General features: G+C 33.6%; 1 protein-coding gene across 5 annotated transcripts in view; it reads right to left on the bottom strand.

Annotated features, from left to right (window-relative positions):
• Nucleotides 1-14,828, bottom strand: part of RNF180 (ring finger protein 180) — a 237,554-nt gene that overhangs the window by 11,318 nt on the left and 211,408 nt on the right. The window lies entirely within an intron of this gene.

Below are 14,828 nucleotides of genomic sequence, written 5' to 3' on the forward strand. Positions count from 1 at the left end.
ATACTAGTACAATAGTAGACACAGAGACCAATGGAGCAGAATAAAGAGCCCCAAAATAAGGCTGCACATCTGCAACCATCTGATTTTCAACAAAGCTGATAAGAACAAACAATGGGGAAAGTATTCCCTATTCAGTAAGTGGTGCTTGGATAACGGGTTTGCTACATGTGGGAGACTGAAGTGGACCCCTTACTTAAACAATATATAAAAGTAAACTCAAGAGGGATTAAAGACTTAAATGGAAAACCCAAAACTATAAAAACCCTGGAAGACAACATATGCAATACCATTCTGGACATAGGAATGGGCAATGATTTCATGATGAAGATGCCAAAAGTAACTGCAACAAAAGCACAAACTGATTAACTGGGATCAAATTAAACTAAAGAGCTTCTGCACAGCAAAAGAAACTGGAGTAAAGAGACAACCTACAGAATGAAAGAAAATTTTTACAAACTATGCACCTGACAAAGGTCTAACATCCAGCATCTATAAGGCACCTAAACTAATCTGCAAGGAAAAAACAACCCATTTAAAAAGTAGGCAAAGGACATGAACAGGCATTCTTCAAAAGACATACATGTGGCCAAGAAACAGCAAAAAAGCTTACTATCACTGATCACTAGAGAAATGCAAATAAAAACCACAATGAGATACCATCTCACACCTGGCCCAATGTGTATTACTGAGAAGTCCAAAAATAACAGATGCTGGTGAGACTGCAGAGAAAAAGGAATGCTTGTACACTGTTGACGGAAGTGTAAATTTGTTCAACCACTGGGGAAAACTGTGTGGTGATTCCTTAAAGACCTAAAAACAGAAATATCATTTGACCCAGCAATCTCATTACTGGGTATATACCCAAAGAAATATAAATTATTCTATCATAAAGACACATGCACGTGTACATTCTTTACAGCACTAATCACAATAGCAAAGGCATGGAATGAACCTAAATGCCCAACAATGGTAGACTGGATAAAGAAAATGTCATACATATACACTATGAAATACTATGCAGCCATAAAACAGAATGAGACCATGGCCTTTACAGGAACATGGCTGGGACTGGAGGCCATTATCCTTAGCAAGCTAATGTCTGGAACAGAAAACCAAATACTGCATGTACTCACTTATAAGTGGAAGCTAAATGATGAGAATACATAGACACAGGAAGGGAGCAATAGACACTGGGGCCTATCAGAAGATGAAGGGTGGGAGGAGGGAGATGAGCAGAAAAATAACTATTGGGTCCTAGGCTTATTACCTGAGTGATGAAATAATGTGTGTATCAAATCCCTGTGACATGAGTTTACCTGTATAGCAAACTTGCACATGTACCCCTGAACCTAAAAGTTAAAAAATTATTTTAATCTATAAATTTAAATTTCTTATTTCTAATAGGATAAATTAAATATTAAGTATAAGATTTTGTCTGGTAGCATTCAGCTTATGAGGATCACAAGCCACTCTAATATCCAAGATTATTCTTTTGTCTACCAAATACCGATTTTTGTCCCTATTTAAAATGTATGGTATAGGAGACAATACAGTTAAAACTTATTATGATCACATGATAGTCAATGTATATATTTTAATATACACAACCACTTCATTCTAAAAAGGATTTGGATTGGAGTTAATAGTAAGAGAAGCTTCTGCACCAGGAATTCGCTTTTACAGGCATAATCATAACTTACTCTTTGTGATAAGCTGATAATTAATTTGGTATTAAGACATAGTTTAAAGAGTACTCAATATTTATAGTTCATGGTAACTATGCTGTAGTTCATTTTAACTATGCTATTTTAAAATAAGAAACCTAATAAGGACACATACTTCATTTGCCACATAATCCAGTGAAAAAAATGCATACTGCAGAGAAAATTGTACACTTCAAGAAATATGAAGAATTGAATTCTTGTGCCAGTATTCCACATACTCATTATTCACAAGTCAAAATAAATTATCTGTATCTATGAAGATGTTCATATGGTTTTCTCCTTTAATCTGTTAATGTGATGAATTCAACTTGTGAATTTTTCTAATGTTGAATATTAAATTTATCAAATTGATTTTCCTCCTTCATATATACCATTCCTTCTTATGGGTAAATTCCATATGTCCCTAATATTGGTTTTTATATACTGAGGAACTTAGCTTGTTACAATTTTATATGGCATTTTAATGCATATGCTAAAAGGGAGATTGGTCTACAGTATTCTGTTTTATGCTATTTTTGCCTGGTTTGTGTATCATAATTTTATTGGCTTCATAAAACACGTTGGCTATTAGGTGACAATTTTCAATGGATCTCTGTGTGTCTGCACATCTTGCAAGCAGAAGTACAAACTGCCTTTGTTCTGGACTATGTTTTGAAAGATATTTGCATAGCAAAATGTCTTGGAAATGTCTCCCTTTGAAGTAGAATGTAGGTTTGTTTGTATTCTAAGAACACAGCATATTTAACGTCTGTTATAAAAGATTTGAGTTTTGTAAGCTTAGATTTCTCCCATGTAACACACCCCACTGCATATATGGATATCATGATCCCCTATGGGAAATGAGGCTCAGGTATCCATCACATATGCTGCTACTCAGCTACAGCTGTAACAAACCATCCTTTGTGTCTTGTGTCTTCTACCACCATCTATGACAGTGGTCAAATAAAGCTGTTAGCTTACAAATAGGGTAAAATCTCAGGCCATTAATAGTTCTAGACATTAGCAATCTTGTAATCTCTTATTATCTTAAATAATTTGTATAAAAATAGAATTCTTTGATGGGGATAGCATTGAAACTATCAATTACTTTGGGCATTATGGCCATTTTCATGATATTGATTCTTCCTAACCATGAACATGGAATGTTTTTCCATCTGTTTATGTCCTTTCTTATTTCTTTGAGCAGTTTTGTAGTTCTCCTTGAAGAGGTCCTTCATGTTCTTTGTTAGTTGTATTCCTAGGTATTTTATTCTCTTTGTAGCAATTGTGAATGGGGATTTGCTCTTGATTTGGCTCTCTGTTTGTCTGTTATTGGTGTATAGAAATAACTTGTGATTTTTGCACATTGATTTTGTATCCTGAGACTTTGCTGAAGTTGCTTATCAGTTTAAGGAGATTTTGAACTGAGATGATGGGGTTTTCTTTCTTTCTTTTTTTTTAACCTTCTCGTTTTTTAATTTATTTTTGTTTTTTTGTTTTTTTGAGATGGAGTTTCCCTCTTGTTGCCCAGGCTGGAGTGCAGTGGCGTGATCCCAGCTCACTGTAACCTCCAATTCCCAGCTTCAAGCGATTCTGCCTCAGCCTCCCAAGTAGCTGGGATTACAGGAATGTGCCACCATGCCCGGCTAATTTTGTATTATTTTTCTTTTTTTGGGGAAAAGTATAACACATTTTATTTACTTTTTTTATAGTCTTGATCTCTTTTTTTTTCTTTTTTTTTTTAATTGCATTTTAGGTTTTGGGGTACATTTGAAGAACATGCAAGATAGTTGCATAGGTACACACATGGCAGTGTGATTTGCTGCCTTCCTCCCCTTCACTTATATCTGGCATTTCTCCCCATGGTATCTCTTCCCACCTCCCCACCCCCCATTGTCCCTCCCCTATTTCCCCCCAACAGACCCCAGTGTATAGTGCTCCCCTCCCTGTGTCCATGTGTTCTCATTGTTCAACACCCGCCTATGAGTGAGAACATGCGGTGTTTTGATTTTCTGCTCTTGTGTCAGTTTGCTGAGAATGATGGTTTCCAGGTTCATCCATGTCCCTACAAAGGACACGAACTCGTCGTTTTCGATGGCTGCATAATATTCCATGGTGTATATGTGCCACATTTTCCCTGTCTAGTCTATTATCGATGGGCATTTGGGTTGGTTCCAGGTCTTTGCTATTGTAAACAGTGCTGCAATGAACATTCTTGTGCCCGTGTGTTATAGTAGAACGATTTATAACCCTTTGGATATATATCCAGTAATGGGATTGCTGGGTCAAATGAAATTTCTATTTCTAGGTCCTTAAGGAATCGCCACACTGTCTTCCACAATGGTTGAACTAATTTACACTCCCACCAATAGTGTAAAAATGTTATTTCTCCACATCCTCTCCAGCAGATGATGGGGTTTTCTAAATATACAATTGTGTTGTCTGCAAATAGAGACAACTTGACTTCTTCCTTTCCTAATTGAATACTCTTTATTTCTTTTTCTTACCTGATTGCTCTGGCTAGAACTTCCAATACTATGCTGAATAGGAATGGTGTGAGAGGGCACCCTTGTCTAGTGCCAGTTTTCAAAGTGAATGCTTCCAGTTTTTGCCCACTCAGTATGATATTGGCTGTGGGTTTGTCATAGTTTTATTATTTTGAGATACATTCCATCAATACCTAGTTTATTAAGAATTTTTAGCACAAAGGGCTGTTGAATTTTATCAAAGGCCTTCTCTGCATCTATTGAGATAATCATGTGGTTTTTGAACTGGAAAAACACACACACACACACACACACACACACACACACACAAAACACCTTAAACTTCATATGGGACCAAAAAAGAGCCTGCAGAGCCAAGACAATACTAAGCAAAAAGAACAAAGCTACAGGCATCACACTACCTGATTTCAAACTATACTACAAGGCTACTGTAATCAAAACAGCATGGTACTGGTACCAAAACAGAGATATTGGCCAATGGCACAGAACAGAGGCCTCGGAAGTAATGTCACACATCTACAACCATCTGATGTTTGACAAACCTCACAAAAACAAGCAATGGAGGAAGGATTCCCTGTTTAATAAGTGGTGTTGGGAAAATTGGCTAGCCATGTACAGAAAGCTGAAACTGGATCCCTTCCTGACACCTTATATAAAAATTAGTTCCAGATGGATTAAAGATTTAAACATAAGACCTAACACCATAAAAACCATGGAAGAAAACCTAGGCAATACCATTCAGGACATAGGCATAGGCAAGGGCTTCATGACTAAAACACCAAAAGCAATGGCAACAAAAGCCAAAATGGACATATGGGATCTAATTAAACTTAAGAGCTTCTGCACAGCAAAAGAAACAATCATTAGAGTAAACTGGCAACCAACAGAATGTGAAAAAAATTTTTGTAATCTACCCATCTGACAAAGGGCTAATATCCAGAATTTACAAAGAACTAAAACAAATTTACAAGAAAAAAACCCATCAAAAACTAGGTGAAAGATATGAACGGACACTTTTCAAAAGAAAACATTTATGTGGCCAATAAACATATGAAAAAATGCTCATCATCACTGGTCATTAGAGAAATGTAAATCAAAACCACATTGAGATACCATCTCATGCTAATTAGAATGGCTATCATTAAAAAATCTGGCGACAACAGATGCTGAAGAGGATGTGGACAAATAAGAACACTTTTACACTGTTTGTGGGAGTATAAATTAGTTCAACCATTGTGGAAGACAGTGTGGCAACTCCTCAGGGATCTAGAACTAGAAATACCATTTGATCCAGCAATCCCATTACTGGGTATATATCCAAAGGATTATAAATCTTTCTATTATAAAGACACATACACACCTATGTTCATTGCTACACTGTTTACAATAGCAAAGACTTGGAACCAACCCAAATGCCCATCGAAGATAGACTGAATAATGAAGATGTGGCACATACACCTCATGGAATAGTATGCAGCCATAAAAAAGGATGAGTTAATGTCCTTTGCAGGGACATGGATGAAGATGGAAACTATCATTCTCAGCAAACTGACACAAAAACAGAAAACCAAACACTGCATGTTCCCACTCATAAGTAGGTGTTGAATAATGGGATCACATGTACACAGGGAGGGAAACATTACACACTGTTTCGGGGTGGGGGGCTAGGGGAGGGATAGCAGGGGGTGCAGAGATTAGGGAGGGATAATATTAGGAGAAATACCTAATGTAGGTGATGGGTGATGGAGGCAGCAAACCACCATGGCATGTGTATACCTATGTAACAATCCTGCAAGATCTGTACATGTACCCCAGAACTTAAAGTACAATTAAAAAAATTGTTATATAAAAAAACTTAAAGAGTGCCTACATAAACTGGTTATGAGTAATATATAAACAAGAAATAACAAACTGGAAGGCTGCAGGAGGCAGCCTTTTATTTAAAAAAAAATAATGTTTTTATTAAAAAAATCTTTAATAAAACCTTTTATTAAAGGTTTTATAAATTTAGCCTATGAAAGCCCCTGGGCATGTAGTTTTTTCAGGTCTAGGAGCAGATTTAAAAATACCTATTAATTTCTTTAATATTTGTTGGTCTCTTCATGTTTTCTAGTTCTTCTTGAGCCATTTCTAATAACTTTTATATAGAATTATCCATTATATCCAAGTTTTCAAATAAATTGGACTAAAACTTTCATTAATTGTACGCTTCAGGCTTTTCAGAAATATTCTAGTCTCTGATTATATGGTTTGTAGTTCCTGTCCCTTGGAGGTTAAGAATGGCCATGGGACTTGACCAGTGAAAATGATTGTCCAACGAAAGCAATGCGTGTTGTTTCTGGGTCGAAGCATTTATCAATTTAAGTTTCTCTGCAGCAGTCTCTTTTTCTCTGCCACAGTAACCAGTAATATACCAGACAGAGGCTGCTCTGTTATGGTGATTTAGGTTGGGCTCCATGATTTAGGATGTGGGGTAGAGAACCCAGCAGTTCAGGGAAAATTTTAATCTTACTATGGATTCGTACTGAAAACAGTGACGTAACTAATAAAACCACTGAAGAAACAAGTGATAAAAATGGAAGTTGAATCTGACTTGTTTTCCCACATGGAGAAAACGAGCTCTAGGAGAAATTAACTGTGGTGAAATCAAAGAGCAAGAGGGACCCGTGAAGAAAATATCCAAGTTGCTAGCAGGTTTAGGAGATTATAAAGATTACAAAGTTATTCCTGTCACTTCTTCAATTCTATTTTGTAGAATTTACCTCAGAGTGATTTCTCTCCATACCCCAGAAAACAAGGCTATGACTTTTTTCCCCTATAGTATATGATTCAAATTTATATTCACCAACAAATACCATAAAATGAACTCTATTATTTTGAAATTTCTTTCAGAGATAGAAAAACTGTATCTGAACAGTTATCTCACTAATTTTTGTCATTTTGGTAGGTTGTACTGTGCTAACAGCGGGCATTCAACATGGTTTTGAATGGATGGATGAGTGCCTGCATAAAAGGATAGAGTTTATAGAATATAAAATGAATAACTGCATATTTTTGAGACTGTCCTAAATTGAGGCTTTCAAATATATTATCAGCAGGAACTGAAAATTAATATGAATATATTTGAAAGAATTTTGTAGGTTCTTTAGTGGCTAATTCAGAGCCTTGAAATTAGTATTAAATAAGAGACATGTCCTATATTTCACATATGATGGGACAAGTAAAAGTTTAAAGCACAACATTTTACTGCTTCATATTACATAAGAATTTTGTTGTGTCAAAAGTTGATTGATATAAGTAGGTCTTAGCAGAGGTGGAGCAATTTATTTATAGTCACAACTAGGTATAGAGTTACTGTTAATATACTTGAAAAATTAATGTAAAATAGACTTTAAATTTCATCTTTTCTCTTATGTCTTTAGGTTCTTAGAGTAAAAAGTATTAATTCTGAAAGTTAACCTTATATTGAATAAGTTAAAAATCTGTTGCATATTACTTATAACTCTGTAACATCTGCTTAAATTTCAATATAGTTTATAAAGTTATCAGTCTAAATTATAAAATTTTGTTTTAGTTCAATAACCAGGTGTGAATTGAATACCATTTTTAAAAAAGCAATAGTCTTTATTGGGTAAGATATATATAATATAACATAATGTTTGTCATTTTAATCAATTTTAAGTGTACAACTCAGTGGCATTAACTACATTCACAGAATTGTATAACCATCATCACTATTTATTTTCAAGTGTTTTCATTATCCCAAATAGAAACTATAGCCAGTAAGCAATAACTCATGACTCCCTTTCCCCAGCCACTGGTAATCTCTATTCTACTTTCCGTCTATATGAATTTGCCTGTTCTAGATATTTCATATAAGTGGAATCACTCAATCTTTGTCTTTTTGTGTTTGGCTTATTTTACTGAGTATAATGTCTTCCAGGTTCATCCGTATTTCAGTATGTATCAGAACATCATTCCTTTCTTAGAGCTTTTATTCCGTTTTTACCTATTGTATGTATATACCACATTTTGTTTATCCATAGGTTGTTTCCACCTTTGGCTATTATGAATAATGTTGCAGTGAACACTGGCATAAAATTATCTTTCTGAGTCCCTGTTTTCAACGCTTTTGGGTATACACAGAACTGTAGAATCATATGGTAATTTTATATTTAACTTTTTGAGGAATTTACTTCCCACCAGCAACTTATCAGTTCCAATTTCTCTTTAACACTTTGTATATATAGTCTGGATATTAAGCTATTATCAGAAATGATTTGCAACCATTTTCTTCCATTCTGTAGGTAGCCATGTTGTCTTTTTACTTTCTTGATAATGTCCCTTGCACCACATTTAATTATTATAATTTTTTGAGATGGTGTCCCTCTGTCACCCAGGCTATAGTGCAGTGGCACAGCAATAGCTCACTTCAGCCTCACCCTCATAGGCTCAAGAAATGCTTCCAGACTTCAACCTCCCAAGTAGCTAGAACTGCAGGCATGCAACACCATGCCCAGCTAATTGCAATTTTGTTGTTGTTGATGTTAGTGACAGGGTCTTTTTATGTTGCCCAGGTTGGTCTTGAACTCCAGGCCTCAAGAGATTCCTTTCAAAATTTTTAATTTCGATGAGGTTCAATTTACTTTTGTTGCTTGTGATTTTGATGTCATATCTAAGACTCCACTGTTCATAAATTCTTACCCCTATTTTACAAGTTTTATGTTTTTTAGTTTTTATACTTAGGTCATTGATCAATAGGGAGTTAAGAGGCCCAACTTCATTCTTTTGCATGTGTAAATCCAGCTATCCTAGCACTATTTATCAAAGAGACTATTCTTTTCCAAATAAATGAACTTCATTAGTAGCTTTGTCAAAAATCAACTGGCCATAGATATATGAATCTATTTCTGTACTTTGTGTTCCATTGGTCTATATGTCTATCCTTATGCCAGTACTACACTGTTTTGATTACTGTAGCTTTGTCATAAGTTTTGAAATTATGAACACTGTACTTCTTTTCAGGATTTCTTTTGGTTAAGCAGGACCCCTTGAAATTCTGTGTCAATGTGAAGATCATCCTTTCCATTTCTGTTGAAATTTTGATAGGAATTATGTTGAATGGCCCTGGGTAGTACTGATATCTTAACAGCATTAAATCTTATAATCTATCCACACATGATGTTGTTCTACTAATTTGAATTTTCTTTAATTTCCTTCAGCAATGTGTTATAGTTTCCAGTGTGAAAGTCTTTTACATCCATGCTTAAAATTATTCCTAGGTATTTTATTCTTTTAGATGTTATTGTAAGTCAAATTGCTTTCTTAGTGTCCTTTCTGGATTGTTCATTGCTAGTGTACAGAAAAAATTGATTTTCCTGTACTGATCTTACAACCTGCCATGTTGCTAAATTAATTAGCTCTAGCAGCTTTCTTTTGAATTATTTGAGATTTTTTATATATAGGATTAGGACATCTTAACAGATAGTTTTACTACATGTTTTCCAATTTGGATGTCTTTTATGTATTTATCTTTTAAAACCAAATTCCTCCAATTAGAATTTCTAGAACTATGTTGAATAGCAGCGGTTTAAAGCAGGCATCCTCATTTTGTTCCTAATTTTAGGGGGAAAGCTTTCAGTTTTTCAACACTGAGTGTGACATTAGCTATGAGGTTTTCTTAAGTGCCCAGTGTCATGTTGAAGCAGTCTTCTTCTATTCCTAGTCTTCTGAATGTGTTTATCATTACAGGGTGCTAGATTTTGTCAAATGCTTTTCTATATCATGTAAAACAGTCCCTTTCCCCCCTTTATTAATGTGGTACATTACATTGATTTTCTTATGTTGAACCATGCCTGTATTCCTAGATAAATCCCATTTGGTAATAATGTATAATCCTTTTAATATGCTGTTAGAATCAGTTCGTTAGTATTTGGTGGAGAATTTTTGCATTTATACTCCAAAGGGATAGTGGTCTATAATTCTCTGGTGATAACTTTGGCTTTCATACTGAGGTAATGCTGGCCTCATAGAATGAATCATGAAGTGTTTATTCTTCAATTATTTTTTAAAGAGTTTGAGAAGGATTGGTGTTGCTTCTTTAAATACTTGGCAGAATTCTTCGATTAAGCCTTTTGGTCCTCGACTTTTCTTTCTTGGGAAGTTTGTGATTACTGATTCAATCTTTTTACTTGTTACAGATCTGTTGAGATTTTCTATTTCTTCGTGATTCAGTTCAGATAATTTGTATGTTCTCCTAAAGTCCTACATTTTACTTAAGTCCTCTAAGTTGTTGGTATATAACTGCTCATAGTATTTTCTTACAATCCTTATTTCTGTAAAATTGGTAGTAATGTCTCTACTCTCATTTCTGCTTTTATTTATGTGCATCCTTTCTTTTGTCAGTGTAGATAAAAACTTGCCCAGTTTTTTGATGTTTTCCTGACCAAATTTTGGTTTTGTTGAATTCCATTTTTCTATTCTGTATTTCCCTATTCTAATCATGTATTATTTCCTTCCTTCTGCTACCGTGGGATTTAGAGTGCTCATTTTTCTAGTTCAAAGTATAAAATTACGTTGACTTGAGATCTTTTTTAATGGAGGCATTTACTGCTATAAAATTCCCTTTTAGCACTACTGTTGCTGGATCCAGTAAATTTTTGGTATGTTGTATTTTTTTCATCCATATCAATGTATTTTCCAATTTCCTTCGTGCTTGCTTCTTTGATCCAACTGATTGTTTAAGAGTATGTTGTTTAATTTCCACATAATAGTGAATTTTTCAGTTTTCTGTTTGCAAGGATTTCTAGCTTCATTCCATGTGGTCAGAGAAGGTATTTTGTATACTTTCAATCTTTTAAGATGTATCAAGACTTACTTTGTGGTAATATGATGTCTTTTTAACTTTTATGACTTTAAGTACCAAAAGTAAACATGGATTTACATATTTTAATTCTTTCCTTATTTGTTAGGGGCTATACTTGTCATTAGGTTATATGACAAACAACATGCTATATTTATATTCATGAATTCTGGGTTTATGTTATACTATTTCAAATTGGATACAATTAGGCTAAACATGATTTATTTTTTATTTTGTTTCCAGAATATATATATTAACATAATAAATACTAGAAGGCAATTTTTCTATTAAAGATCAGCGAACGGCACTTAAGCAATTAGTTTTGACTGAATGATTGCTTTCCAAGATTGAGATAAATACAATCTCTAATTTGTTTGTTTTATTTTAATAGCATTTGGTTTATGTTCAATTACATTTCTAATGTAGTCATTTTATTTTCAAAATTGAGGACTCTTTTCCACATGACTAAGCACAAATTGGTTTTTTTTCCTGTAATAAACAGAAAATATTTTTCTTTACTTCTGTTAATATGGAATACAGAATAAACTAGATATTACCAATTAGTCTATTTATAATCATATAGCTACATTAGAAACTTAAATAAATTGGTAAAGTTTCAACAGCAAATTTAGCCTAGAGATCTTAACTCTTAAATTTAACCTAATCTCTAACATATTAAAAAATTATATTTTGTCAGGAAACATATCAAAGAGTCTCATTTAGGTTGTGGAACAGAATGTATTAAGTCATAATTAACACTTATTTAGGATAGGTATGTTCCCCCATTTTACAGATCAAAGATAAAAAAAGAAGACTCTAGCTTTCAGAGTTTAGTTGATTTGCCATAGGTTACATATAAGTGATGGAGCTGAGTCTTCAGTTTCTGTTTATATAACTATGATAGTACTATGAATTTCAGATATTTCAAACTTTAAGACAATTCAAAAATCTTCTCTCAGTAGCCTGACATTTTATATTAAAATATTTCAAACAAATTGCTTTTTGAGAAGACAGCTATTTTTAAAAAATCATTATCTGTTCTCTCTAAATACACAAGTATATCTCACTTTAAAATCCCTTCTTTGGCATTAAAAGAATAAGCAACTCTAATTAATGTTTATGTCTATTTGTAACCTCAGTTGTTCTCAAGAGGGTTGGTGGGAGACACTTGGAAATATAAGGGGACTTTTTGATAATAAATGAGGGGATTTACTTCTGGTTAGGTATGCTAAGTGTTCAGCAGTGTTGATTTAGTCTTGTAGCAAGCATTGTTGGGTTAGAACTGACCAAAAGGTGTCTTTTTAGGAAATACTGTAGAGGTTATTTAGCAATCTTTCTGAAACAAAATAAGGAATTAAGAAGAAAATGACTCATAGGTGGTTAAAATTTTAACTCAAGCGTATTGGATAAACCTCTCTTGTCAGATCATGTCTCAGACAGGGTATCATTTAATTAGCAATATTCATATCAAAACAATGCTATACTTTCTAAATTTACAAATAAAAATATTTGACATGGTTAATATTAAGTTATATCACTTGGTAATCAGTTTTATAAATATATATAGTCTTTTAGAGAACAAAAAGAAATCTATTTGGTAATTTTAGACTTATATACAGATTTTGTTACTAGTACTTAATATTTTAAATATCATCCCAACAGGAAATGTTGTTCAGAAAAGTCAGACTCAATTTAATGACAATTCAATTTAGAAAAAAAATTTATCTGGTTGAGATTATTTTGTTTTGAGGGTTAAAAAATCACTATTGCTTCAGTTTATTATGTCTTAACTTTTCATAGCTCTGCTGCTTGTGTTTCTGACAAAGTCAGTGCTCATTTGAAGGGAAGTGGAGATTCAGCTTGAAAAACCTCCCATGGCCACCAGTTGTTTGTATAATCTCTTTTAAAAGTGAATATTAACCTATCCTTTTTTAATGTGTGAATTCTTAGGACTCTAAAGAATGCAGAATAAAATAACTTGAAAGCATAGGTTTTTTTTTTTTTTTCCAAAGTCATTTAAATTCTCTCAAATTCTCTCTTAAATTCTCTTCGGGATATTTTTAGAAATTATTCTATGGCTTTTCATTTTCTCAGGCCAGAAAAAGTAACAAAAGAACACATAGTACCTGTAGTATGTATTATTGCTTTCTCTTTTTGCTATTTTAGAAAAAGATATTTAAATGTAGTATTGATGGAAAAATTAATAACATATAATGAAATATATTTAGATTTATATAAAATCCATAATTTATATATAAACTTGCATTATATCCAACTACCTATACACTATTTCAGCATACCAGAAATGCATAAGATACATATTTTAAGTGATAATATAATTCAGTAGCATCTTTATTATTAACAAAATAATGGTCTTGTTTACATAATAGTAGTATCCATTATTTCTTAACAAAATCTTGAATTATTACAATATAATCTTTGCAAAGTTAAACAGGTATGTAGAGTAAGATTTTGCCAACAAAATCCATTTCATTGCCAGCATAGTTATGAAGTTTTTCTGCAACACTTTATTTTTGAGTGAATAACATTTGAAGCTGCTTTTGTTAATAACACAGTCCTGTTACTGGTAAAGGCAAAGATTTCAAATTTAAACTGTTCAGTTGTTTGCAAGTTTTCAACTGCAAATTATACATCTATAAATATTAAAACATTTCATATTGTCCTATTTTAGTGAATGCTCTAATAGCTGCTGAAATTTGTGAGTATATATTTCATTTAATATTAATCTGTTTTAAATCATAATAAATATGCCCTACTTCATGTGCACCACAAGAATGAAAGATGCAGCTACAGTTATGGATGGTAAATCATGTTAGCAGCTCCACCACCTGGCAAAAAAGGTCTGACACTTTTAAGCCTATCTTCAGATCATTAATGTACTCCTCAAGTCTCCAAAAGAAAGAAGTTGGAACTGGCCCTTCCGTGTTCTCCAGATAGTTGTTACCTTACTTTTTGAAATTTCTTTTCCTCTTCTGGGACTACCTTAACATCCATTTAAAACCACTCCTCTTTTTTACAGACTTTTTTGAATGTAATTTTTTATGGATTAAAAAAAGGCAAATAAACTTAATGCCTTGAATATGGTATTGAAATGCTATAAACACTTGGTGGTCTCACAAATCCCATGGTCTTTTCCCCAGGGTGCTTGTTGTTCTCGGCATATTGGCTAAACTCCAGTTTGTACAGTTACTTACAGATTTCTTAAATTTGCACTGTAGTTTCAACCAAACTTGTATCTGCTATACAAAAGGACAATAGCCATGCACTATTAAAGTATCACTATACTATGCCAGAGTTAACTATTTCAGTGTAAGGCAAACACTGTTCATCTCTTTTATTTATAGCATTGCGTTTCTTCTGATTAATTCTTTCTTCATCATAATTCCGATATGCAGAAAATAAACAAGTCAGAGTATAAACAAAATAATCTTTCAAGGTACCTTTCCATTCTTAATTCTGTTCTTATATTCCCAAGTCCTATTATCTTTTAGAGCAGTGTAATCTTAACCGTGAGTGTTTGGCTGCATGTAGGAATCATCTGGGGAGCCTTAAATAATACTCATGGTTTGAGACTCATCTCCAAAGATACTGAATTAATTGGTCTGGGATATCGCCTGGGCACTGGGACTCAGTCAAGGCCATAAATATGAAAGAACAGAAACTAGGCCAGGCACCGTGGCTCACACCTCCCAGCACTTTGGGAGGCTAAGATGGGTGGATCACTTGAGGTCAGGG

The sequence above is a fragment of the Saimiri boliviensis genome, chromosome 1, assembly GCF_048565385.1.
Source record: "Saimiri boliviensis isolate mSaiBol1 chromosome 1, mSaiBol1.pri, whole genome shotgun sequence".
NCBI classification, from domain to species: Eukaryota; Metazoa; Chordata; class Mammalia; order Primates; family Cebidae; genus Saimiri; species Saimiri boliviensis.